Genomic DNA, 26,381 nt, shown 5'->3' with positions numbered 1-26,381 from the left:
GGTGAGTTGTATCCCATTGCATACATATGCTGTATCTTCCTTATCCATTCATCTATTGATGTGCACTTAGGATGCTTCCATATCTTGGCAATTATAAATAATGTTGCTGTTAATAGCAGAGTGTATGTATTTACAGTTTACTGTAGATGAATTTAATATTGAAATATATTTAGTGTGACAAATTACAAAACAAATAAATAAATAAACATATGGGTCAAAGGAATAATCTTTGTTAAAATTTTTGAGCCAAATTACAGTGTGTTCAAGATACAATGTGTGTGTGTTCATATGTGTGTGTGTGTGTGTGTGTTTTAGAAAAAATAAGATGTATTGGAGGGCTCCTTACTCAGCTTAAAGATCTGCTTATCATAGAAGCTGGTATTTTCTTAAATTTGCATTAATTTAAGTCCTCTCAAGTAAAGTATTTGAGACATAGGACTATTAGGAATAACTACAGCAATAGTTTTAACCAGCCACATTTCATTGTAATACATTTTTATGTAATTGACAAAGTTGTATTTTGTAAGATAATTAATTATTGCATGATATTTTCTTTATAGCACCATGGTCAAGATCTGGGATCTAGAGTTGGAAAGACCTGTGTTTAAAGCTCTTTAACCTGAGGTAAGTCTCTTTACCTCTTGTGATAACAAAAAATATATGTATGGGTTTGTGCTCCCAGTTCTTGATGCAGCTTCTAAAACCTTTGTAATTTCTTAAGCAATAAGAGCACTAGGAACCCATCTTGTTCTATTTAGGTGACTCTGGGTGGACTCCTAGGTGGCTCTTGGATGGGGGCTAGCCATCAGAAAGACCAAGCCATGAATAGAAACTTGAAGTTTTCAGCCTTGCCCCCATTCTCCAAAGAGAGGAGTGGGGCTAGAAATGGAGTTCATAATTGATTGTGCCTATGTGTGGAAACTTCCGTAAAATTCCAAGAGTAAGGGGTTCTGGAGTTTCAAGGTTGATGAACACATCCATGTATAGGGTGACACATCCCAACTTTACAGCGACAAAAACTCCTGGGCTTGGGACCCTCCTAGACTATATATCGCTTCATCTGGCGGTTCATCTGTATCATATATCTTATCTTTTAATAAACTGGTAAATGTAAATAAATGCTTCTCTGAGCCCTGTGAGCTGCTCTAGCAAATTAATAGAACTTGACTGGAAGAGGGTTTTGTGAAAACCTCTGATTTTTAGCCAAGTCAGACGAAAGTTGTGGATAACCTGTGGACCTACTACTTTCAGTTGGTATCTGTAGTGTGATGGGAGCAGTCTTGTGCGGCTGAGCTACTTCCAGGTAGATAGTGTCAGAACTGAGTTAAATTTTAGGAAACCCAGCTGGTGTCCTGGAGAATTGCTTTGATTTGGGGAAAAACTCTCACACATTTGGTGACTAGAAGTGTCAGTAATAAAGTGTTGTGTATAAAAGTAAAGGAGTTTATGTCAATTATATCTCAATAAAACTGAAAGAAAAAAAAAGTAAGGAGAAGCATACAGTAGGAAATCTGTAGGTTTTTTACAGTATACCTCTCCATATTGCTTTACCTAGACTCTAAAATATTGCCTACTTCATAGAGTTGTTTTCAGATTAAATAAAGTAATATGTGTAGAGTTATGTGCTTTAGATATGCATAGTTGTGTTAGTGCTTAGTGACAAATAGTTATGACATAAAAATGTTAGTTAGCACTATTTTTATGGCCTGAATAATTTGGCCTTTTGAGGAGAGACAGGAAAGAGAACCTTCAACTTTGTTAAATCACTGTAGAATATGCTTAATGCATTAATGTTTACCTCAGTGGAAGTAATCTGAGACCTTGAGATGAGGGTAAATTTTGGAAATTCGAAAGATTAACTGACTGACCTTCTTTAATGTCCCCTCTGTGTTACCTTGCATAATCAGGAGAGAAAACACGGAAAATGGTTGTCTGACAATTTAAAATTTTGACCAATTCTGTATATATGATTAGATACATATCCAGATGTGAAATATCATTACCCAGTATTTATTGTAAACAAAACAAAGCAAAACAAAAACAGAAAAACTTCAAAGATTAATTTTCTCTAACTGTCCATATGTGTACATTACTTATCCATTAACTGCTTTTTGTAAAATTGTTTAGCATAAGGTCAAACATGTACTACAAACACAAAGGCATATATAATTATTAACAATTATTTTTATATAGATGTTACAAAGATCTAAAGAAAAAAGTTAAACAGCAACTTGTTCAAATTAAATTGTTTAGAAAATAGATTAGTAATTTCACTGATAGCTAAAACATATGTTCCAAATTTAAGCAAGAGGCAGAACTGCAAAACAGTAAAATACTGTCTGAGAGTTTATAACAGAAATACATAATCATAGCAATTTTAAAGAAAACAGAGTAATTTAAGTTTCAGTTAAGTATGATATAAAAATTACTCTCAAAATTCTTCTTAAAGCCATCACTAAATTGTTCCATGTCATAGAATGTATGACATTAAAATTTCTCTTAAGCTATGTCAAAATGCGATAGGAAACAAGAGAAGCTAGAGAATAGAAGAAAGATCAAGTTTGATTTTCTTAACCCTTGCCTTATCTTTTTGATTGAAAAATCTCTCCTGAACATCACATATAAGTGGACTTGTCCCTAAGTAAATCTTGTAAACATGTGCCTTTGAACATATAGGGTAAGGTTCATACAATCCATTTTCTTATTCTCAGCAATATATTGCATTCATATAGTGCTTGGTATTTTTGCATAATGATCATCCAGACACCTAATTTATCAAATCATTATGCACAGTTTTTTATTGAAAATGCCCAATGTATCAGACATTCCCTAGGAGACAGCAGTAAGGAAGACTGACCAGTCTTTTTGCTCTCATTGTGCTCTTGAGAGAGACAAGGATCATAATAAATAAGTAATATAAAATGCTAATATAATACATGCTGTGACCACAGTAAGGCAGAAGCAGGTGACAGAGTGAGTAGGATGCTACTTCATATGTGATAGACAAGGAAATAATGGGACTCGCAGTTTCTCCTTAACTTTAATAATTTTTATTTTTCTATCAACACAGAAGCAAATGGACAAATTTTATTTGTCTTTGTAGATTTTCCCAAAGGATCATATTATCTCTGGTCCCTGAAGAAGTAGCTTCACTGACTTAAGAGTTGATGCTCTATTTGAGCATTTATACATACTTAATTCTGAAGCTGCTATTTTGAAATGAACTGCCATATCTTTGGTAAAAGGACTGCTATAACTTTGTGTGCCATGTGAATTATTGTTTTGTATGTAAGAAACCATGAAAATGTTTGGAACTAACTTAATTTTGCACAATAGCTTCTGCCAGATAATTTATTTCCTAACCAGTAGTTTCCATTTTTGCATTAGTGACCAGTTCTAAAATAAAGCAAAATTTCATTGCTATCCAATATCTCCTAGCAAGTTCATTTCACAACTAGACCTCTTGATCACTACTCAGTGCTTTTCCTGGATATCAAAATTTCTGAAGATAACTTGATCTTACTTCTGATAAAAAGCCATCACTTTAAAGCATTTACTATATTTCATTGATTCTAAGTTATCATTGATTGTAAGATGCACTGTTACCTCTAAAAAAGATGCTGCCAATTAAACTATAATTCAGTGTCTATTGTCACTTATATTCATATTTTATACTTCTAAATTGAAAGAACTCTTCTAAGCTTAATTAGTCATAGGGTTTTATCTTTTATCAATCTTATACATGCATATAAGCAAAGTATAATTGAAGTAAACTGGTTGAGTTTTTCCTGAAAATTTTTTACAAAATCAGCCTATACATTTTCTAGAAATTTTTTAATTCAGTCATTAATATTCTCAAGAACACTGATGATACGGCATTTCATAGAGTCTTAAATGAGAATTAAAACCTATTAGTAAAGGGCGGCAGTTATGAAGATTTAGCTTACTTTTGAATACCAGTGTCAGGAATCTTGCTAAACACTGTCTGATTCAGTGTCTTTACTGTTGGTGTCTAAGAGTTTCAAAGAATCTCCAGAATTATCTCTGGGCCTTCCTACAAGCCACTACCATTCTTTCTGTGAGTTTTGACCTGGCATTTTGATGGTTGCCTATGCACAGGCAATGGCAGTTACTGGGACTGGCTGTATGACTGCTAAAAGACTCCAAAAAAAGACCACTTATTTTCTCTTCTTTATAGTTTAAATTCATGATCATACCTGTGCATTGAGAGTGGTGCTATATTATTTTTTAAATCACACTTAAAAGCAATGATATGTTAACCAGAATTTCTATTATTAATTTACAGTGAGAATTAGAGTCATATATGATAAAAGAGATGTGTTAAATACCAAGTGCCAGACAGGGTCACAGGCCTGTAATTCAGGCTTTCTTTACTGGACTTGATTTCTGTGGCTCTTACCTTTCAGTAAGCAAGCTGTTGCTTTTGGCAGAGGGATCTTCAGTAGGAGCCTTGGGTATGATCGATTAGATTTTAACCATCAGACAGAGGCCTAGTAACTATTTCAAAAGGGATAGTTGAGTATTTTCATGTATACACTATTAAGACATCTAAATTTTGGTGTTTTCAATATATTATTTTACTTCTACGCTTTATTCTTTTTTTCATTTTGCACAATGATATTAGTATTAAGTGGCATAATTATTTCTTTACAAATGAACCAGTTTATCCATTTTGCAAATTCTAAGTTGAGGTCTTGGGAAGGGAAATTTATAACGTGGGAACACAGAAAAATTTACTGCTGTTTGGGGACATTATTGATTTCAGTACACATCCATTGCAAAGATTAAATGTAAAGTTAAAATGCAGAAAAAAAATCAGTGTCTTGTGATTTGTGACACAGTAACAGTATTTTGTTGTTGTTTTTCCATAAGTTAAATTAACATAGGCCTTTCTTGATGCTCATCTCTAAAATATAAAAATTACTAATTTGTTCTCTGGAGAAAAATCCACTGTAAAATCTACTTTTTCCATATCTTCCTTTTTTTAAAGATCTGTGAACGTTTTGGAAAATAAAATCCTCAGTAGGAACTGCTATAGTTAAATACATGTCAATCTGGGATGAACTTCCTTGTAAAAGAAACTTTGTTGAGCTTTTTCTTTGCTAGAGCTTTTGAAGCAGTAAAGAAGATAAAGAAGTGTTCTAGGATGTGTGGTGCTTCAGCCCTCTGGAAGGTGTGTGTGAAAAGCAATCAACCACAGCCAAATCCAAGTTTGTAGCATAGTTCCTTATTTGCTATTTATTTCTTCCTGTTCTGTACATCTTACTGAATAAATACCCTTGGGAGGTACAGGCCATATACTTGTTCCTCTTTCTCTTCTAAGTTAGATGATAGATTAGGTTCAGCAACGTTTAATTACATGTTACTTCCACCATAGTGTGAAGTTTGAAAGCAGGTAGATGCTAAAGTCCCCAGAAAATGTCACACGGCAAACTGGTTGGCTGACTGCTGAGACTAACCAAAAAACCCAGTCATTTCCTCTTCTTTATAGTTTAACTTCATGATCATACCTGTTTATTGAGAGTGGTGCTATATTATTTTATAAATCACACTTGAAATCAATGATATGTTAACCAGAATTTTTATTATTAATTTACAATGAGAATTAGAGCAAACATATTAAGAAATAATCTAACTCAATTTGGTCTGTTCAACACCCAATGAACTACCCAAGTCTCCTATTTCAGTCTTACCCATTTCAATTCCTTATAATGTAAAACAAAAACCTTGGACTCATCTTTGACTTCCCTGTTGTTTCTCTAAACCTTCATAATCATCCTGCAGCAAATCCCGTGGACTCTACATTTAAAATACAATAGAATATTTCATATTATCTCCTTATTAGCACATTTGTGCAAACCACCATCTTGTCTTGCTTGGATTATTGTAGTAACTTATTAAGAAGTTTCACCTTGCTCTTTTTTAGTGTATTCTCAGCACAACTCCCAAAAAAATCCTAATAAAATCTCCTTTGCTTAAAACCCACCAACTGTTTCTCATCTAAATCAGAATGAGATTCAAAATCTTAGGATAGCCTGCAACAACCTAATGATCCTTGTGCCCATTCCCAATTACACCCTTCTCAAATTTTCATGTGTTTAGATCATTTGAGTTTCCTCTTTTACATACTGCTTATTCATATTCTTTGTTGATTTTTCATTTTACTTGTATTCTCATATTGTATCAATTATGTATCTAGTAAATAAGTTTCATCACTTACAGTGTATCTTTTAAGATTATTCTCCTACTTTTTTATCAAAACATAAATTTTGCTGTCATATTTAATCTTTTCTTTTGACTCATGCATATGTGGTAAAATCCACTTAATAATGAAATAAAGTATGATAAAAAATCAAAATAGTGATAAAATCAAGTAGGAGCACACGGGTGTGAAATGTTCTTGTTATTGATGGGTTCATGGGATGTTTTTTAATGTATGTGTTTTTTGTATGTATTAAATATTACATAGTGTTTAAGGAAAAAAAAAACTCAGTCTTCACATTCTTTTTCCATTTCAGTTTTTCAAGAACCTTTTAATTCACACTGTTTCCTTTATGTACTTTGATGCTGTCATTAATGTCTACCTCTTGTTTTATTTTTCTCCCTGTCTCTGCCATGAGAAAATTCTTTTCTCTGTGTTGCCTTCTGCATGAAGCTGGTCTCCATACTATTTTATTTACCTCTGTTATTCTCAGCACAAACACACATTTTTGATTGACTTCCTATGATTTCTTTTAGAAGTTGATAGTTGAGAGGGAAAACAAAAGTAAGGGAATGAATTGCAGTGAAAAGATTTGAACAGAAATCAAGTAAATTATTTTGTGCTTTATGAGTACATAATACAGGAGAAAAGATGAATTCTTCCTACCCTTAGAAGGTTCGAATTTCCATCATATATGAAAATAGTCTTGTCTGTCCCATTTCTGTTTTATCTGTGTATTAACTTCTGGGAACTGTATGTATGACTTCTGCTCTGACTTGGGTCACTTAAATCAGTCTCTTTAAAGCAAAGTAAGTGTTCTCAGATAGTAATCTCTTAAAGGACAAAGGGTATGTTTTGTAGTTTTCTTTGGTCAGTGCCTAGGGAGGCATTATGGTGGTGAGGATTTTCTTCAATTTCTGCTTTGTAGAGTAAATACTGGTTATTAAGTCACCAGAATTTTCTCATCTTCTACTGTGATGAACTCAGATACCACGACCTCTATTCATACTTTTATTGGAAAATATTCTGAATTCTGAAAATTAATGCTTTTAAAATTCATTCCTGCCTTTATGAATTTAATACTAACATAGCATATAAGGATATCAGAGAAAAGACTTTATGAATGTCAAATAGCTTTATCCAATATTTATGAACTATATTGTAAAGAGATTCCTATGGAGTTATTTAGCCATCAAACTGCCCTAAAAACAATATTTATACTAGTTTATAATCCCATGCTCAATATAAGAGAAATTTTAATACTCTACTTTTAGTAAGGAACCATATAAATAAAATGATTTTCTGTCTTTGGAAACTATCCGCATGAAAAAAACATGAAGTACACATTTCTTGTGTGTTACCAAAACAAAATTTTTATATTTAATAGAAGAAATTTCTGTTAAAAAAAAACAGTCTAATTGCTGGTGGAGAGAAACCTATGAAAAATCAATTTCCAAAATGGAATAATAAATGAGAAAGACCCTAGGAAATATATGAAGAAAGTTAATCATTTCTTCTCTATTACATATTTTTTTTTCTATTTTAAAGAAATTTCTTCTTTAACACTCATTCCCCCACCCCACTCAGTGAGTCATAAAAATGAACAAGTTTTATTTTTTTTATTTTTTTAGTGTAGCTTTTTCTTTCTTCTTTTTTTTGACTTTTTTATTGATTTATAATCATTTTACAATGTTGTGTCAAATTCCAATGTAGAGCGCAATTTTTCAGTTATACATGAACATATATATATTCATTGTCAGATTTTTTTTTAACAAGTTTTATTTTATGAACGAAGCAATCTACCCAGAGATAATTTCATCAGTGCTACAGACATAGCACAGAACAGTGGTTCTTAAAGTTTAGTATGCATCAGAGTCACCTGAAAGGCTTGTAAAGACACAGATTTCTAATCATTACCCCAGAAGTTCTTCTAATTTAGTAAATTTGGGGCTGGGTCTGATAATTTGTATCTTTAACACATTCTCAGGTGATACTGTTGTTACTGGTCAAGGGGCTACACTTGGAATCATTGATGTAGAGAAGTTCTGAGCTTGGGCAAAGATATTAAGATTCCCTTTACTAAGAATTTGGAATTGAGTAATGTTACTAGTTATCTTAATGTAAAACTGGTGAATTTGGGGCTGAAGTGGCCACATTGAGTCATGTGTGCTTAGAGAAGTTTATTTAGCAGAGAAAGAGATAAGATACTCACCAATGAAAGCACAAAGTAGAAACAAAAAGACAATATAACTTCAGAAAAAAAGAGAAATGGAGAAAGCAGTTCTTTGGATAATTTTCTAATTTCTTGTTCCAAACACTTGATTTTTTGAGTGCAGGTTTTATTGTTGGGTTCTGAAAGATGCCCTTTGTTAACTTTATAAATGCCAACTTTTTTATCATTGAGTATTCTGTAAAGCATAGGAATTCATTTAACAAAATTATTACTGAATGAAAACAAAAGAATAGTTTTGGACTAATCTTATAAACAAATTAATTTATATGTATGTACAATAACATAATATAAGCTCTGCTAGTATTTACTGCAACTCTGACAGAAGACCGAAGTTCTTCACTGATAACCCTGCCTAAAACAGCTAGTGGAAATATATAGTTTTATGTGTTTCTGTGTTTGTATTTTGGAATCTGTCTTCACCTCTAGAATGAGAAGAGGAAACTTCATTTGATATACAGCTGTATTCCCCATAACTGAAAAGTGATGAATGGATGAATGAATTAATGAATGAATAAAGGTTAACACATTTTTAGTTTAAGCTGGATACAGTATCTTTTTTTGAGAAATATTATTTCTTAAAAGTGTTGGCTGAGCCTGTTAGTTTGTTTCAACGTTATACAGTTCCTGAAATATTTATCACATTTCCATTTTCTCAGGGAAATGTAGCAGGTCACAATAGGTTAGAATGGTAGGTCAGAATTACACAGATATTGGTTGCAGGGGTTATCTATGTCACCTATTATGTCAACAAGGTAGGAAAAATACGGTAGAAGTCTATGGCATTAGTAGCTTTGCACACATATCAACCAATTGCAAAATCTTAACTGCAAATGGTAACTTTTATTCTCATACTCACAAGACTGTATTTTGTCAAATGCAATTTAATTTCATGCTGCAGGTCCACATGTGTGTTGAAATGGTTCTGCTCTATACATGTTCATGTTGAATTCCTAAGCTAGAGGGACAGAAGTGAAGTGAGGTGTGATTTTCTTCTGACAACCATCAGGAGTTCCCCAAGTGGCTGACAGAAATACGTGGATGCTCCATAAGGCCTAGGCTCATCACTTTAATACTGCGACCCATGTCATATCCCAAAGGTCTAAAGAAATTATATAGCCACACCTAACTTCTGTAGAGCAGAGAAATATACTACCTGTGAAAAGATCATAGGAAAATGAATTTCTGTTGAAAAATATTCCAAACTACTTCAAGTACTTTTGGCAAAAAAATTGGTTACTAAAGTGACTAATAAACCCAAGGCAAATGTTCCCCTTGATTAGTTCATAGACTTAACCAGGGCTGGAACTCAGATTCTTCTGGGAAGTGTTGTTCAGTGATATATGTCCCATGTCCAGCTGCAATGGTGAATTTAACATGTATAGGCTGTATCAGTCAGCATTCAGTTAGGAGTACAGATCAACTCTAGTAATTTAGAGGAAATTTAATCTGGATAATTGATTATAAAAGTATTGAAAGGATATGAAGAATAAAATGGAAAAAAGGTAATGTTATATGGAGAAGTAAAAAAAATAAAAGATACAATGCTTAAAGATCAGAAGCTCCAGAAGTCCTTATGCTAGTGTCAATGAGCTTATGCTGCTGCTAAGTTGTTGGAAACTGTAGCAGTTTCTGTTTTATCCACTGACTGAAATGGCAACTGCCTTTGCCAGGTTGTTTAAATCCAATATCATATCCCCCTTTTGCATCTCTAGCAATTTTTAGTGACTACCAAATTGTAAGGGCCAGAATCTAGAAGCTTCTTTCTTTCTTTCACTTTCAAACCACCTGTTTGACCTTCTAAAGATGAGAACTCATCAAAAAGCCAGCTGTGAAAAAGAACCTGGAAAATATATCCAAGACTCCTAGACCATATAGCAGAGCCAGGATTGGTAAAGTTTGAGGGCCAACAGCAAATAAAAAATGATCTACACAAACGACTGTTATCTTTTGGCCAGAGGAAGATGAAGACATTCTTTAGGAATACTTAAGGCTAGAGAAGTGACAAAATATGAAAATGATAGCATCCGTTGCCCTACCAGCCAGTTGGAGAAAGTGTGAGCTCTGGTTTAAAAAAAAAAAAAAGCAGATTCAAAAGTTGAGAGATTCAGATTCAGTCCATGAGCTACACTATCAGATCCCAGAAATGATCCTTGATGTTTCAGGGTCAACACAATATTGTGCATGAAATTTAGAATTTGCAAATATTTCAAGGACTGCCTGTGAGTCTCAGGATAGACGTATCTCAATGCCTAGGAAAGAATGCCAAAGTAGAAAAATTACGCTGGAAAAGTCATGACACATGTGAGATACCAACAACCTTTATATTCTCTCCAATAATAGTTTGGAAGAACTGAGATTCTAAAAGGATAAATTTCTTTAAACTGATGAATGTTTAAAGTCAGTGGCAATTAATATTTAATGTGTTGCTGCTATACCTGATGAAATCTGAGATATTTTAAAGAACTATTGACCTTAAGAGATGAAATAAAACTAGTTAATCTAATCTAAACTTTACTTATTATGACCCACAAAAAGAAATACATGTTATAGTGGATTACATATGCAAACACACAAAACAAAAAAATTTTCATGGAACAACACACTCATTATGTGATACACTTTGATATTTTCTATTTTATCTATTTTATGCTATATCCTTTTATAAAAGAATGCTGGTTATGACCCCTTTAATTGATTTCATGACCACTAAAGGGGATGAAACAGTGCCTTTTAAGTTTGAAAAATACTAATCACATCTAATTCTCACCTTGTAGTTAAGAAAACTGAGACTTGATTTGATCAATAGCTCTACCAGTTTCCTAATGTTCCTTATGAACACAGTTGTATCATATTGTATTCAGTCATAAAGTACTTAGGAAGTGAGGCAATGGTTAGTTAAATTGTATTAGCAGCACAAGATCTTTCGTTTATGTTCTTAGCAAATATTTCACAATGATTACGATTGTGTATTTGAACCATGCTGCTTCATAGGTGTATCTTATCTCCTCAGTGGTATTGTTAGCTCTTTGAGGACAGAATCATTTCCAGTAATTCACTTTATCTTCTGCAGCAGTAACATGATTCTAAGCAGAGAATGCTAGGGCTCAATAAAGGCATATATAATTGAATAGTAGAAGAAGATATGTAAAGAAGTTTTAAAATTCATATGCCACTGAGTGATAGCTGACAGGCTTGTGTCATGCTTAAAATATAAATCATAGGGTTCTCTCAACAATATGGATAACCCAACATTTTGTTTCTCTGTTCAACATAAACTGTTGTCACAGTGACTCAAAATATTCTGGGTTTCAAGTTCATTAGTATTTAAAAAAAAAGCTTTTTTAGGTTTATAAGAACAGAATTTGGGATAGGCAAGGCTTCAGACAGTATGGTCAGATCACATTTTCTCAGATTGGTAGAGTGCTGATATACCTTAACAGCTTAATAGTTATCCAAGATTTGTGTTATGCTAAAGTGTTTGGATTACATGAAGAAAACAAAGAGGTAGGCTAGTTTTATATGAAAAGGGAAGAAAACAATCTCCACAGAGATTTTCAATTCTGTCTCTCTGTGAAATAGAATTTTTATGGCCGTGGCATAAACTCTTGAAAAGCTGGGATTTTAATAGAAATGCTGATGTAATTTTAAATATTGCACCCCTGGGCTGTTCTTGTATTACAGGGAAATTCAGTGTACTTCACAGCAACCAAATATTGGAAATGTTGATGATGGTGTTCCATTCAGTGTTTAGCTATTTGAAATTCTTTCTTTTGATAGGAAATACATTTGTCACAGTTTAGATTTGTCAAGCACTGAATGATTTAAAAAGTCGCTGTAATCATTTTAAGCCTGTGTACTTAAAACTACTATTTATGCAAAGGAAAGTTTTAAAGTTCATAAAAATGATGAAATGTCTTTACTACCTATGAACTATAATTCTTCATATGCTATCAACATGAAATAGTACAAAGAATACTGCACTCTGAGAAAGAAAACGTGATTGTTGGAACTGAATTTATATTCACTATCTATATGATATTGGCAAATCAATTTAGGTCTCAGTCTTCTGTCAGCAAAATAGGCACAATAATGACATTCTTAAATGGTTATATTGTGAAAGTCAAATGAGACCTAAGTGAAGTTATTTTTCAGCATTGAAAGTGGCTTAACAGAGTATATATTTTTACATATGTATTTTTAAAATATATAATATTAATACATAAATGTTGTAATATATTGTAAAACACAGGAAATATAAAAATTGTAGGAGTCCCTTATAATTATATGAAAACATCTGTAAATTCTATAAATATTGCTATTTAGTTCTTTATATAATTATTCTTTTCTTAGATATTTAAATTATGTGTAACTTTTTGTTTTGTCATCAGCATAAATACCTTTGTAAATAAGTATATATATATGTATATGTGTGTGTATCTCTGTGTGTGCATGGATATCTTTGTGTGCCTCTACATACATACATAATTCTTTAAGAAAATACATAAAATAGATTCATTAAGTCATCTTATTAAAAATATTTACAGTCAATTGCCCTCTATAATTTTGTGCTAACTTTTGATCTCATATGTAGTGAGTCACAAGTTCTGTGTATTTATAATTACTATTTTGGTAAAAATAGTATTCATTTTTCAGTAAGTATACATTTGCCTACTAAGATAGTGAAGTATTTTTAAATAATTATTAGATATTCCGTTAATGTTCTTTCTTCTTTTTTGTTGGAATTTGTCTCTTTTTAAAATTAATATGTATTCATTCTTCATTATTTACTGAGCTTCAGTTTTCTTATCTGGAACATGGGTAGAATAATAATTCTTGGACTTTTTTATTATGATAATTAAATTAGGTAATATAAACTAGAGTTTGAAGTTAATTATAAATAGAATGTCAAAGTATAATAGCTACTAAGAGAGTTGTAAGTTTAATTATTATGTTCCACATTCCATGCTCTTTTCAAAGTAGACCTCTATAAAATAAATAAAATTATAATATAAAACCAAATTATAACAAGTTGTTATACATCATTTGACAAAGTAAACCAATATAATTTTTCCATTTTTATTTTCTGGAAATTGATTAAACCAATAAATATTTATTAATCACCAAAATGGCCTAGTTATCTTTCCAGAAGCTGAGACTTTAAAGGAACACCTGTACTCCTATACTTTAAAATATATACACATAACTTATATGTCACTTTAACATCAAAAACCTACTACTAAGTATTGTTTTTTGGGTAAATGTATAAACAAATTGTGATACATCTGTATAATAAAATACTACTCAGCAATAAGAAAAGCAAACTATTGGGACATGCACATTTTGGATAGATCTTGAGGGCACTGTGCTGAGAGGAAAAAGCCAATTTGAAGAGGTTACTTTCTCTATGATTCCACTTCTATTACAGCCTGGAAATCATAAAATTGTAGTCATGAGAAACATATTAGTGGTGGTCAAGGATTAGTTTTGTGGGGAAAAGGTGCTAATAAAGTGTAGCAAGAGGAATTTTGTTTGGAGTGAGGGAATATTACTGTATCCTGATTGTGGTGGTTATGAGTCTATACATGTGATAAAATTGGATAGAACTATACACCCACACAATGAATGACTACAAAACTTAGAGAAATCTCAGTAAGGTCTGTAGTTTATAGTATAATACCAATGTCAATTTCCTATTTTTTTAAATTGATGTATAATTGACACATAACATTGTGTTAGTTCCAGGTATACAGTATAATGATTCAATATTTGTATATATTACAAAATGGTCACCACAATAAGTCTAGTTAACATCAGTCACCATACACAGTCACAAATTTATTTTTATTGTAATGAGAACCTTTAAAATCTACTCTTAGCAATTTTCAGATATGCGATACATTGATATTAACCATAGTCACCATGCTGTACGTTATATTCCTATGACTTACTTATTTTATTACTGGGACTTTGTACCTTTTGATCCCCTTTACCCATTTTGCCCTCCACTCCACCTTGTCCCTGGCAACCACCTTTATGTTCTCTGTGTCTATGAGCTTGATTTTGTTTTGTTTTATTTTCTATATTCCATTTTAAGAGAAATCATATGGTATTTATCTTTTTCTGTTTTACTTATAATACCTTCAAGTCCATTCATATTGTTGCAAATGGCAAGATTTCATTAATTTTTTAATGGCAGAACAATACTCTGTTGTGTATACACCACAGTTTCTTTCTCCATTATCCATTGATGGACACTTAGGTTGTTTCCTTATCTAGGCTATTGTAAAGAATGCTGTGATGATCACAGGGATGCATATATATTTTTGAGTTAATGTTTTTGTTTTCTTCAGATAAATACCCAGAAATAGAATTGCTGGACCATATTAGATCATATGGTAGTTCTATTTTTAATTTGGGGGGAAATCTCCATACTGTTTTCCAGAGTGGCTGCGCCAATTTACATTCTCACCAGTAGTGCACAAGAGTTCCCTTTTCTTCATATTCTCCCTATCTCTTCTTATTTCTTGTCACTTTGAAAAAAAATGGGGTGGGTGTAGGTGATAATTTGGTTTATTTACTTACTTATTTTTTAATTGAGGTACTGGGGATTGAACCCAGGAACTCATGCATACTAAGCACTCACTATACCACTGAGCTGTACCCTCTCCCTTGTCATCTTGTTAATAGCCATTATTTGTCTTTTACAGTTTCTTTCATCAGTGTCTTACGGTGTTCAGTGTGTAGGTCTTTCATCTCCTTTGTTGAATTTATTCCTAGGTATTTGATTCACTTTCCTGACTTTGACAATTGTCCTTTAATTATATAAAATTTTATCTTTGGGGCAGTGTGGTGGAGGAGGCATGAGAATGCTCTGCACTATATTTCCAACTTCTATGTAAGTTATTTTTTTAAAGCCAGTAATTGAATAATTCATAACCATTGTTCCATGCACTTGTACAACCTTCAAGAGTATCATAATTAATAATGATTGATTTGTAGTTAATTCCAACAAGACAGGAACCATGAAAAAATTTTCACCATTCTATCTCCAATACTTAGGACAATTCCTGGAATAGAGGATGCATTCAGTAAATACTTGCTAAATGAATAAATTAATGCAAAAATTTTATCAAGAAGGTGTAACTGAAATAAGCAAGTTATTTGCATATTACTGGAATTTTAGATCATTTCTAACATCTACCAGTATAAATGTTGTTACTACAAAGAGCATCTTCATTTATACAATTGATCTCCCACCCCTTTATGGTATTTATATATTTTCTTTAAGAATCAGTTCTCAAGAATGAAGTGACTGAGTTTAAAATATGTAACTATTTGAAGCTTAAAATTCTTTTATCAGTTTACTTTCTTAAATATCATCATTTACTATAATCATTTTATTGAAATTACCTCATCCCCTACTTTGTGTTTGAGATCACTCTATCCCCATCTTATCTTCTATCTGCTACTTATTTCCTCAATTTCATACCCAAAGTTGAATCCCATTTTGACGCTATACATCATGATAAAAGATATGATGAGGAGCTCTAACATGAAGATTACGTTGCTCTGTGTGTGTGTGTGTGTGTGTGTGTGTGTGTGTATGTCTCTGCATATCACATATAGGGCAGTAACCTGACAACAGTGAAATTCCTTTATGAAGTAAACTTTAGGAGTGTTTCAATCAAACTATATGTAAAACCGTTTACTTTATGTGTTCAGTTACTTAGGGTTGTCAACACTGACCAATTCAAATTTAAAATCGTGAGTAAGTCTTAAGGATAAATGCTGCTAATGGCATTATTAAAATGTAGAGGCTTTGCACTTTTTAGATAATTCACTAACCAAGTATCAACAAGATTAGGAAATTATTGTTCTTTTCAATATTTGTTCATTTTTCTACATTTTTTAACTTCTGAAATTAGATTTTATACCATTGAATGTATCCCCTTTGCCAAAAAAGCTTCAGTATAAAACATTGCCTTAACATTTTTAGCAATTTTAGAAAATTACTGGTGTATATTTGAAAAATTTAATTATAAAACTAGCTTATAATTTTTTAAAACAGATTTACTAATTTTTACTTTCTATTAAAACCATTCTTAATTATTATTTTTACCTGAACTACAGAAATTTCTTATTATTGAGAATTTATTAATTTCAGGAGTAAAATTTACTGGAAGTTGTATTTAACATTTTTAGTCATGACCCTGCAGTAGCTAAGGTGACTTTTTGTGGCCAGAACATTTTAATTAGTAGCTTAAAGTGATAAATATGCACACCAAAATGAATTTCCTAGTAACATGTATTAATCTAGAAAACATTTAAGAGTTAAAGTTGATTTATTTTCCAGAAACACAGTATAAGAATTTACTTCTACCGAAATTCATTGTAACCTTATTGTAATGGGAATTTATGAAAGTAAATTAAAAATGTATTTAGTTTCTTAGATAGTCTATAGAAGAGCCACCATTTCTCATTTCTGTTAAGTGTTAAAGAACACGACTATTTGGGCAGCAATCATGTAATAGTTGAAAATTAAGCTCATTAGCTTACAGCACCAGATTTTGTGGCATTCTGTGCATGCAGGATATATTCATTCAGTAATGATAATGTGCCTCAAATGAGTTTACTAACTGTAATCCCAGTGTATGCACAATGTTTAATATTATAAAATGAATCTGAAACTCACAGATTACTGTGGGAAGTCGTGATAATTATCTGCTCTTTCTTAGCAAAGCAGTGATCGTCAGTCTGTTAATTAACAAATTGTCTCAGTTAACATAGGTAATTTCTTGCCACATTCTGTGTTTCTAATTCTGACAACTGGTCTCTCAAAATACACCTTACTAATCAAGAGAAATACTGAGGGTGGAATGAGTGGATAATTTTGATTGAATCAGGATTAAATTTACCATTTAGTATTATTAATATCACAATTAAAATAATGTCTTAAAACTTTATTCTATTTGATGACATCATATTGTCATTTTTCTGTATGTAAAATGAGATATTAATTGCCTTAACAGGATGACAATATTGTTTCAAAACAATGTAACTATGTAAATATAAATACATATTGCACATAAGAAAGGATTTGTTAAATTGAGCATTGAATAGTTTCTTCCTTACCAGTTTTTCCCAATCCAAAATTAGAAAAATAAAGCCTAAAGACTAAAGAATTTAGTTGCCTTATGAACTGAACTTCAGAGCAGCTTAGAACTAGCATGTCTCACTGCCAAGTTATATTTAGTCTTTTTAAGATAAATAGTTTTTTTTAATATAACTGGGATTTTAGATAACAGGGATTATGAGAATTTTAAATTGCTCCTGCTTTATGTAAACATGAATACTGCTTATAACCTGACTATCTTAGAGAGATTCTATGAGGAAGGTTGATAAGATGCTTACAAGGACTTCCAAGCTTCTTGGAATACAAGCTTCACATATATACGTTTTTGGTAATATAAGAATAGCCAAGCATTAATTGTGGCATAAAAGATGTGATGTGGTCAAACTACTATAGTATTAAACTCTATGTACTTCTGATCTGATTTGAGGATTTTATCTATCCCTGTTTCCCATGAGAATTCTACAACACTTACCTAACATTTCGAGTCACTGCACTCTTGATGAACTACAAGCTAGTCTCCATTTTATATGCAAATTTATGGTACAATGTTTTGTTGCTGTTGTTGTGAGTGACAATAAATAAACATGGTAAAAATCAGCTTAAATAGTAAAAGGAAGTTTCTGACTTCTGTAACTAGACTTGATGGAGCATTGTCCTCAGATAATGCTTAATTGAGACTCAATTATGTTCCCAAGAATGAGTCTTACCTCCACATCTGGTTATGGTCTGTTGATTCTTCCTCTGCCTACCGATCAAACATTACTGCTCTGCTTTTCTTCAAGGCCATGGGATTTGGTGTTCCTCTGCCAAGAATACTTTTTTACCCAGCTCCTCGGGAAGCTAGTTCCTCATCATTTCGTATTTCTATTTGAAAGTCCTTCCTGAGAGAGGCTCTCCTTGACCAGCCTATCTAAATGATATCCCCATCATGTAATAGTATATCATTTATTAACTTATTTTATTATTCTAATAAAACTAATTAGCCCTGATATTCTTTGCAGTATTTGTTTGTTGATTTTAAAATTGCTAATCCTGTTTTGTTGATCTCTTCACATTAAGATACTAGCTTTATGAGAGACATTGTCTTATTCATCACAACTGTTTTGCTCACCAGTTTATTCCCTGCATACAGAATAGTGCCTGGCATAGAGAAAGTGTGACAAACACTTACAGAATGAACAAATTAATATGTTATCTCTGAATATGTTTTTTTTTCTCTCTTGCCCTTTCTCTCAAACATGGGCTTGAACTTCCCCTTCATCTCCCACTGAGGATATTGAAAATTAAAATGTAATAGAAAAGAAACAAAACCCTGAGTGCAATTTATAACTGGTACTGGATAGGTCAGCTCAAAGGTACCACCTAAACTAAACTTAACTGTAAAGATATTTCCAAACAAGTTGGCTCCCATTTAGCTTCCAGCCTGTATTTGTGTTAATGGCCAATTTCCCTCCCTTCTAATTCCTCTGCTCCCCACACACTTAAAGGAGTGTCCTTGAGCTTGATAATCCTCCTACTCACAGGAGGACAGACAATGTCTTTCTTTTCTTCTAGCCTGAGACCTACCAGATTTATTTTCTGTCCCTAGTTTGACCTCTTCCCAGGATGGTTGTCATGAGCATTTCTACTTCCTTTAAGGAAGATTCTGCTTCCAGCCACAGAGGTGCAGTCTGGCCCAATGCTTTGAAATAACAATTTTCTTGGAGTATAATAGCCATGCACCAGCTCCTTTCCTGACAAACAAAATATTTGTCTTAAATAATACTAGTGTGGGACATCAACAGTTCAGTGCAACAGTCCACTGTTTAGCCAAACCCAATTTGTTTCCAGTGTGGAGTTTCTCTTCAAGCTCAAGTTAATTGGGCTTCCCCATCTTTCTTTAAGTCCTTAGAGATCTTTATTGTTCATCTCTGTGGCCATTGTTTTCACAAGAATTTCCCGCAAGGGCTTGCTATAATTTTCAGAGACAGCACATTCTAAACTCATACTTGGAAAAAAAAACAAAACAAAAACATCTAAGGGAAGCACAATCTGCAGATATGCAACTCTACTTGCAGCATAGCCATTCTCTTTATATTATCTGACAGAGCAGTTGCATCCCTTGGAGTCACATCTCTGGTTTACATCTTCAAGATTAAAAAGCACATTTTCAGTGCATGATTTTCCTGGAACAATAAAACAGCCTCTCTGAAAGTAGAATATAAGTCTCTAACAATTGCTAAGCAGAAAATATCCTGACTGCTTTAAAGAGCAGGTTTGTTTAATTTAGCTTTTGTTTGCTGCACTATCTTCTCAACATCACTTATGTCAGCTTTAGCTTTCAAAAATATTAGCGTGAAGTTTACATCTAAGCCTGAATCAAAGTTTCTAGTATGCCCATCCTCCACAGAGATCTCTACCAGTAAAAGATCTATTTACGTCCTTAGTAAGCCTTTTCAGGGATCACTGCCTTTTCTTTCTCCCAGTCTGTTTTCATGTTGCAAATAGCTAGTCATACTAGCTAGGGAGGGAATGTGGAAAGACCGTCAAGAGATTTTCATGACAAAGTGAGATTTTCAGGTAGAATATGTGTCCAGGCAAAACTGTTGAATGAATTTTTCATAAAAAACCAGTATTTATCTTACTGTTTTTCAGTAGGAAAAATAGCAATACACTTTTAGCTTTAGTTACCTTCTTGCAAATTATAGACTCATGACATTTGGAAGACTGACAGAGGATTATAGTTTTCTCATATTAAGAAGAAAGTGTATTTTATGCATACCAAATGGAGTTTGGAAACTGGTTTTCTATGGTGAAGAATATATGCAAATAATCAAGAGTTCCTTCTTGTATTTCCTGATAAACTTAAGTTTCTTTAAAGGAAATTTCAGTGTTTCCACACATGTGAATTATGAGGATAACTCTCCTCTGGAGAATATAGAGTTGTTAATGCTGGATCTGATATAATTTGGAGGTTAAATTGGAGGCAGATATAACAATAGCTTTTCCTTAGGCCTTTAATGATAAAGGCCAAATACTTGAACTTCAAGTTTGCTAACCTTTAAGACCAAAGGTCTTGAGAGAGAATAGCCCATGTTAATGGCTTAATGGAAATATCTGACAAAGAGAATTAATTTTAGTAGCACTTTAATGAAGTGAGAATTTGGCAAAAGGAACTGAAAGGCTGACAAGTCAAAGGTTGAGGTGGTAATGGACTGGATGTCTCTTGAATTATTGGGACTTCAGTTTGGATGATTTAGTAAAAGATATACTTAAGGCCATTATGGATAGAGCACTCAAAAGGTGTCATTATCTCAATCCTCTCAACTCTACTACTGCAATACTTCTTGAAATCCTTAGTTCCTCTCACTTCTTATTGCCTTTGCCTGACTACTTGGATAGACTATTATTATATTATCTTTCGAATTAGCATCCCACATATCACTTTTCTCTGCCATGGTCCATCTTCCAAGTTTCACACAGAATCATTTTTCTAAAACACAAATGCATAAAATCGTATATACCTGAAGAGAATGTAAATTGCTCTCACCTTAATGGGCAACTATGTGGCTATATCAATCAAAATTTAAAATCCACGTATCATTTAACCAAGCAATTTCACTTTTAAGGATTTATCTTATAGCTGTATTCACCCATGCAGAATGTTGAATGTGTAAGAATATGTATTGCAGTGCATAAGAAATAGAAAAGATTTGGAAAAGCTAAATATCTATTAGCAAAGAGCTAGTTAAATCAAATGTGGTACATTAATATGGTGAGATTTATGTTGCCATTAAAATGAATGAAACATCTGTATGTATGAAAAAGCATTAAATATTTTTATTTGGGGGGAGGAAATAAAGTGTAGAAAGTGTGTGTGGGAAAAAGGTATAGAAAGAGTGGAGGATAAAAAGGAAAATGTTCATAGTAATTACTTCCCAGGAGGCATCTAGGAGGAAAAAGTAGAGGGGGAAACTTAACTGGTCATTGTAAACATTTTGTTTACTTAGAAATTGAATTTCTTGCTTTAATGCTCATTACAATAAAATTGATTTTTAAAAATCATACAGTGCTTGGGGGAAGGGTGTAGCTCAAATGGTAGAGCACATGTGTAGCATACATGAGGTCCTGGGTTCAATCCCCAATACCTCCATTTATAAATATATATAATAATAATAAATAAATAAGTAGACCTAATGACCTCCCCCCACAAAAAATATTAAAAAAAATAAAGAAAAATCATACAGTGACTTCTAGTAATCTTTTGGATGATCTTCAAAATCATCGCTATTATATCTAAATTTATATGTGCTATATCTACTATAATAAAATTAGTATTATTACATATATAATACCATAAATATCTATAATGCCATATTTTTCTATAATATTGCCCAATTTTTTTGTAGTAGTTGCAAGAATTTGCCTCCTACTCAGCATCCTGTGAGAGTTGAGATTACTGTCAATCCTCATCAACAATTTATACTGTCAGTCTTTTAATTTGTAGTCATTCTGGTGTGTGTGTGTGTGACATAGAGAGGGAGACAGATTATGTGTGTGTGGTGGATCTGATCTTTAATTTCTTTGATAATTAATGATGTTGTGTGTTGATTGGACATTTAGTATCTTTTTTTCCTTTTTTTCTGAAGTGCCTCTTATGTCTTTCTCTTATTTTTCTGGTAGGTTTACTGTCTTTTTCGTATTGATTTACAAAAATTCTTCAAGTACCTGCTCTCTAATTTGTCAGATACATGTAATTAAAGTATCTTCTAATGCTTGGTGAGCTGCCTTTTTCACTCTCTTAATAACATCTTTTGATCAACAAGTTTTTAATTTTAAGCCTTTTTAATTTATCATTGTAATTGCCTTTATAGTTAGTATTTTTTTCTTACTTAAGAAATCTTTGTTATCCCAAGCCATAAAAATATTCTCCATTGTTTCTTCTAGAGCCAAGCTAGCCAACAGAAATTTCCATGATGATGAAAATGTTCTAAATCTGTACTAATACAATGGTCACTAACCACATGTGGGTTATTAACTTCTTGAAAAGTGGCTATTACTATTGATAAACTGAATTTTTAATTCAAAGTTAAATAGCCACATGTGACTAGTGGTTATTATATTGGATAACACAGTTTATTATTATTTTTAAAAATTTCATTATTATTTAAATTAAAAAAATACGTGTAGAATGGTGGGTTTTTGTTTTGGTTTTGGTTAGTTTTTTTTTAAAAAAATCACCTAGCAATATTTTGGAAAGTGGACCTTTCTTAAGTGGATTGCACTGATACTTTAGTGAGTATATGTATGTGGGTGTTTTTCTAGGCCCTGTTATATTCCACTGGTCCATTACCAACCCTATTGCACCCTCTTAGTTATTGTAACTTTATAATATTTTTTGATTTATGGTTGTATAAGCCCAATAATTTTTCTTTTCCTTCAAGATTATTTGGATATTCAGGGTCTTCTTAATTCAGTATGAATTTTCAAATCAAATTGTTTATATATAAAATAACTTGCTGAGACTTTGAAATTTCATTAAATTTGAGGATAATGTGGGGATATTACATATATAAATAAGATCAAGGTGTTAATTATGGTTTTAAAATATTCTGTGTACTTAGAGATTTTTGATCTTATTCTGTCATTGACAGGGAAGTATGCTTAATTATTCTACTATGATTGTGGATTTGTTATTTCTTCTCATTTTGTGGTTCTGTGATTACATACAGAATGATCTAGAAATGTTATATCTTCCCATGATTTGTGTTTATTATGGCATCTCCCTTTTTCTCTAATAATGCTTGTTGCCTTAAAATCTGCTTTCTGTGATATTAATATAATTACCTGCTTACTCTGGCTAATGTTTTATGTTATATCTGTTTACACCTTTTTATATTCAGTATTTGCATCTTTATCTCTTTCAGCAACATAGAGTTAGCTTTGCATGCATGTTTCATTTTGTTTTTCATTGGCATATAATTGACATACAATGTTATGTTTTGTTCTTGTTTTTATTCAGATGACACCTAATTTCTAAATGGAGTATTTGGACAACTTACATTCAATGCAATTCTGATAAATTTGGGGTAAAATGTATAAACTCACTATGTGTTTTCTATTTGCTCAACTGCTTTAGTTTCTTTTTTTCCCCATCTTACTTTTATTTGGAGTAATCATTCTTGCTGATTTCAAGGTTTACTTTTTTCTTTAGTCAGCAGTTTGAATATGATTTGCCTAGCTGTGATTTTCTTTCTTTTGACCCTGCTAGAGGTTTTTTAGGCTTCTGTGGGTTAATGTTTTTCATCATATTTGGCATGATATTGGCCTTACTTTTTAATTTGCTTTTATATACTACATGAGCTACAAAATAACCATCCTGTCATTCAGTAGTATTTATTCTAATGTTTAACTGAACTTTTAAAGGAATAACATTTGTAATTGTAAGTTAACATAATTAATTTCCATTAATGAGCAAAAATAATTATAAAAAGCAAAATTATTTTTTCTTCATATTTTATTTAGCATCTACTATTTGCGATACTGTACAAGGCCCTAATTTTAAAAATAAGCATTATATTTGAATAGATATTTCTCCAAAGAATATACGCAAATGACAAATAAGCAAATGAAACATACTCAACATCATTCATCCCTAAGGGAATAAAACCAAAGCCACATTGATATATCTTTTCACAACCAGTAAGATGGCTACAACAAGACAAATATGTGTTGGCAAGGATGTGAAGAAATTGGAACCCTCATATATTGCTGGTTGGATTTTAAAATGGTACAACAAATTTAGAACACAGTTTAGCTATTCATTGAAATGTTAAACATAAAAGTTACTATGTAATTCAGCAGTTCCACCCCTAGATATATACCCAAGAGAACTGAAAACAGGTTCAAACAAAAAACTTATATACGAATGTCTATATCAACATTATTGATAATAACAAAAAGTAGAAGCAAGCTTCATGTACTTCAGCTGATGAATTTGATTTAAAAGATCTGATGTATTTATGGCATACCCAATGGAATATAATTTACCTATTAAAAGAATTTAACCACTAATACATGCTACAACATGGATGAACTTGAAAACCTTAGCTTTTGTTCATATGATTCTACAATGGAACTGTAAGATATCCAGAATAGACAAGTCTATAATAGAGACAGATGGTAGGACTATCTATGTATGTGTTGAGGGGATGGGAAAAGTTGTTGAACAGAAAGGTACTAAATGGTGGGTACAGGCTTTCTTTTTGGGAAATGAAATGTTCTTAGAGTTAGATGTGCTAAAGGTTCACAATTGTTACTATACTAAAAACTATTTTAGTGTATGTACACTGTCGAGTCACTTTTTAGCATATGAATTATCTCAATAAAGCTGTTAAAAAGATAAAGAAAAAGCAAAATAATGGCTAGAATGACAAAAGTTACATATATTAAAATTAATTTTTATTAGACTTCTTCTCAATAAGCCCATGTATTTTTCTGCCCTTCTGCTTCTCTTTGGCTTCCGTGACCCCCACCAGTGCTACCATCTAGCATGTACACAAAACTACTTTTCTGTACTACAATTTCAAGTTTTTTTTTTCTCCCCAGAATACAAATTTTCAGAGACAGGATAAATAATTTATAAATTAATAAAAACAAGTGAAAGAAGATTTAAAAAGTCTCAAAGTGTAGCATAGAAGAAAAAAGAAAGAACGAGGGAAATAATGTGAATGTAACATGTTTTTAAGACATTATTATGGGGTAAAATGACCTATTTGAAATATTTGGCTTTCTGCTAAAATCAAAGAAGAGAAAGCAATTATTAATACTCTCATAATGATTTCTACTTAAGTAGGGATTAAATTAGTAGGTGATGAAAAGAAGAGGAAAATACTAGGGAAACTAGAAGAGGAAGGGGGAAATGTGAGTGATTAAATAAAAGATATGACACTTTTGGAGGTTTTCAAAGTTGTGTCATATTTCAAATCTGACTGTCTTCTTTTAATGTAGTATGCATACAGTATATTAGTTTTGACAGATAACATGATCAAAAATTACCTTCACAAGCATATGTAAAACAAATTATAATTACTGTAAATGATTTTTTTTGAATTGTCACTGCAACTCTACTGTAGAGGTAAATATACATTTATTTTACAAGTGACAAACTAGGAACCAAGTAGCTAACTGAACTGCTCAAATTCATGTGGTCAGAAAGTGACTGAGGCTGAATTTCTACACGTATTGTCACGGACTACAGTCTGTTCTTTCTGTGGCATCTGGCTTCCTCGGGACTTTGCTAATACAGAGCAGATTTGAAAATTCCTGTTTTCCTCTACTTCTACCCCTAGCCAAATTAACATTTTAAACATATTTATTCATTTACTTTTTCATGTATTACACTCTCATTTTGAAAAGAAAACATAATTTTTCCCATGAATAATTTTATCTTAGTGTGTTAACTTTCCACACATGTCTGTCTTACGAAGATGAATACTGTGATGAATTTGGCAGTGGAAGGAAAATACATATATACCATGACATAAGTTCAAAAAGAAGTCCCCAATGAATGTCATTTATTTTTGTATATAGATTTCCATCTTGACATGTTTTACCAAATATTCACTCATTCAGTACTCATTTGGTGAGCACTTCTAATGTATCAGATGCTGTAATGCATCCTAAGGATGTAAATAAAGCAGAAATTCTTTACTCAAGGTGCTTAGAGTTTATCTGGGGACATGCCTTTGTGTGGTGCAAATGAAAAGAGCTATGAAAAGATCAGGACATCTAAAAAGGATTTTGTATATTTG

General features: G+C 32.1%; 1 long non-coding RNA gene across 4 annotated transcripts in view; it reads left to right on the top strand.

Annotated features, from left to right (window-relative positions):
• Positions 1-26,381, top strand: part of LOC140696583 (uncharacterized) — a 395,510-nt gene that overhangs the window by 2,684 nt on the left and 366,445 nt on the right. For all 4 annotated transcript variants that reach the window (XR_012073071.1, XR_012073070.1, XR_012073072.1 and 1 more), the window contains exon 2: positions 561-624. This is a non-coding gene — a long non-coding RNA (uncharacterized lncRNA). The remainder of the gene's footprint in view (positions 1-560; positions 625-26,381) is intronic.

Source organism: Vicugna pacos, chromosome 5, assembly GCF_048564905.1.
Source record: "Vicugna pacos chromosome 5, VicPac4, whole genome shotgun sequence".
NCBI lineage: Eukaryota > Metazoa > Chordata > Mammalia > Artiodactyla > Camelidae > Vicugna > Vicugna pacos.
Note: the sequence above shows the minus strand (reverse complement) of the source record. Positions and strands in the feature narration are given on the sequence as shown.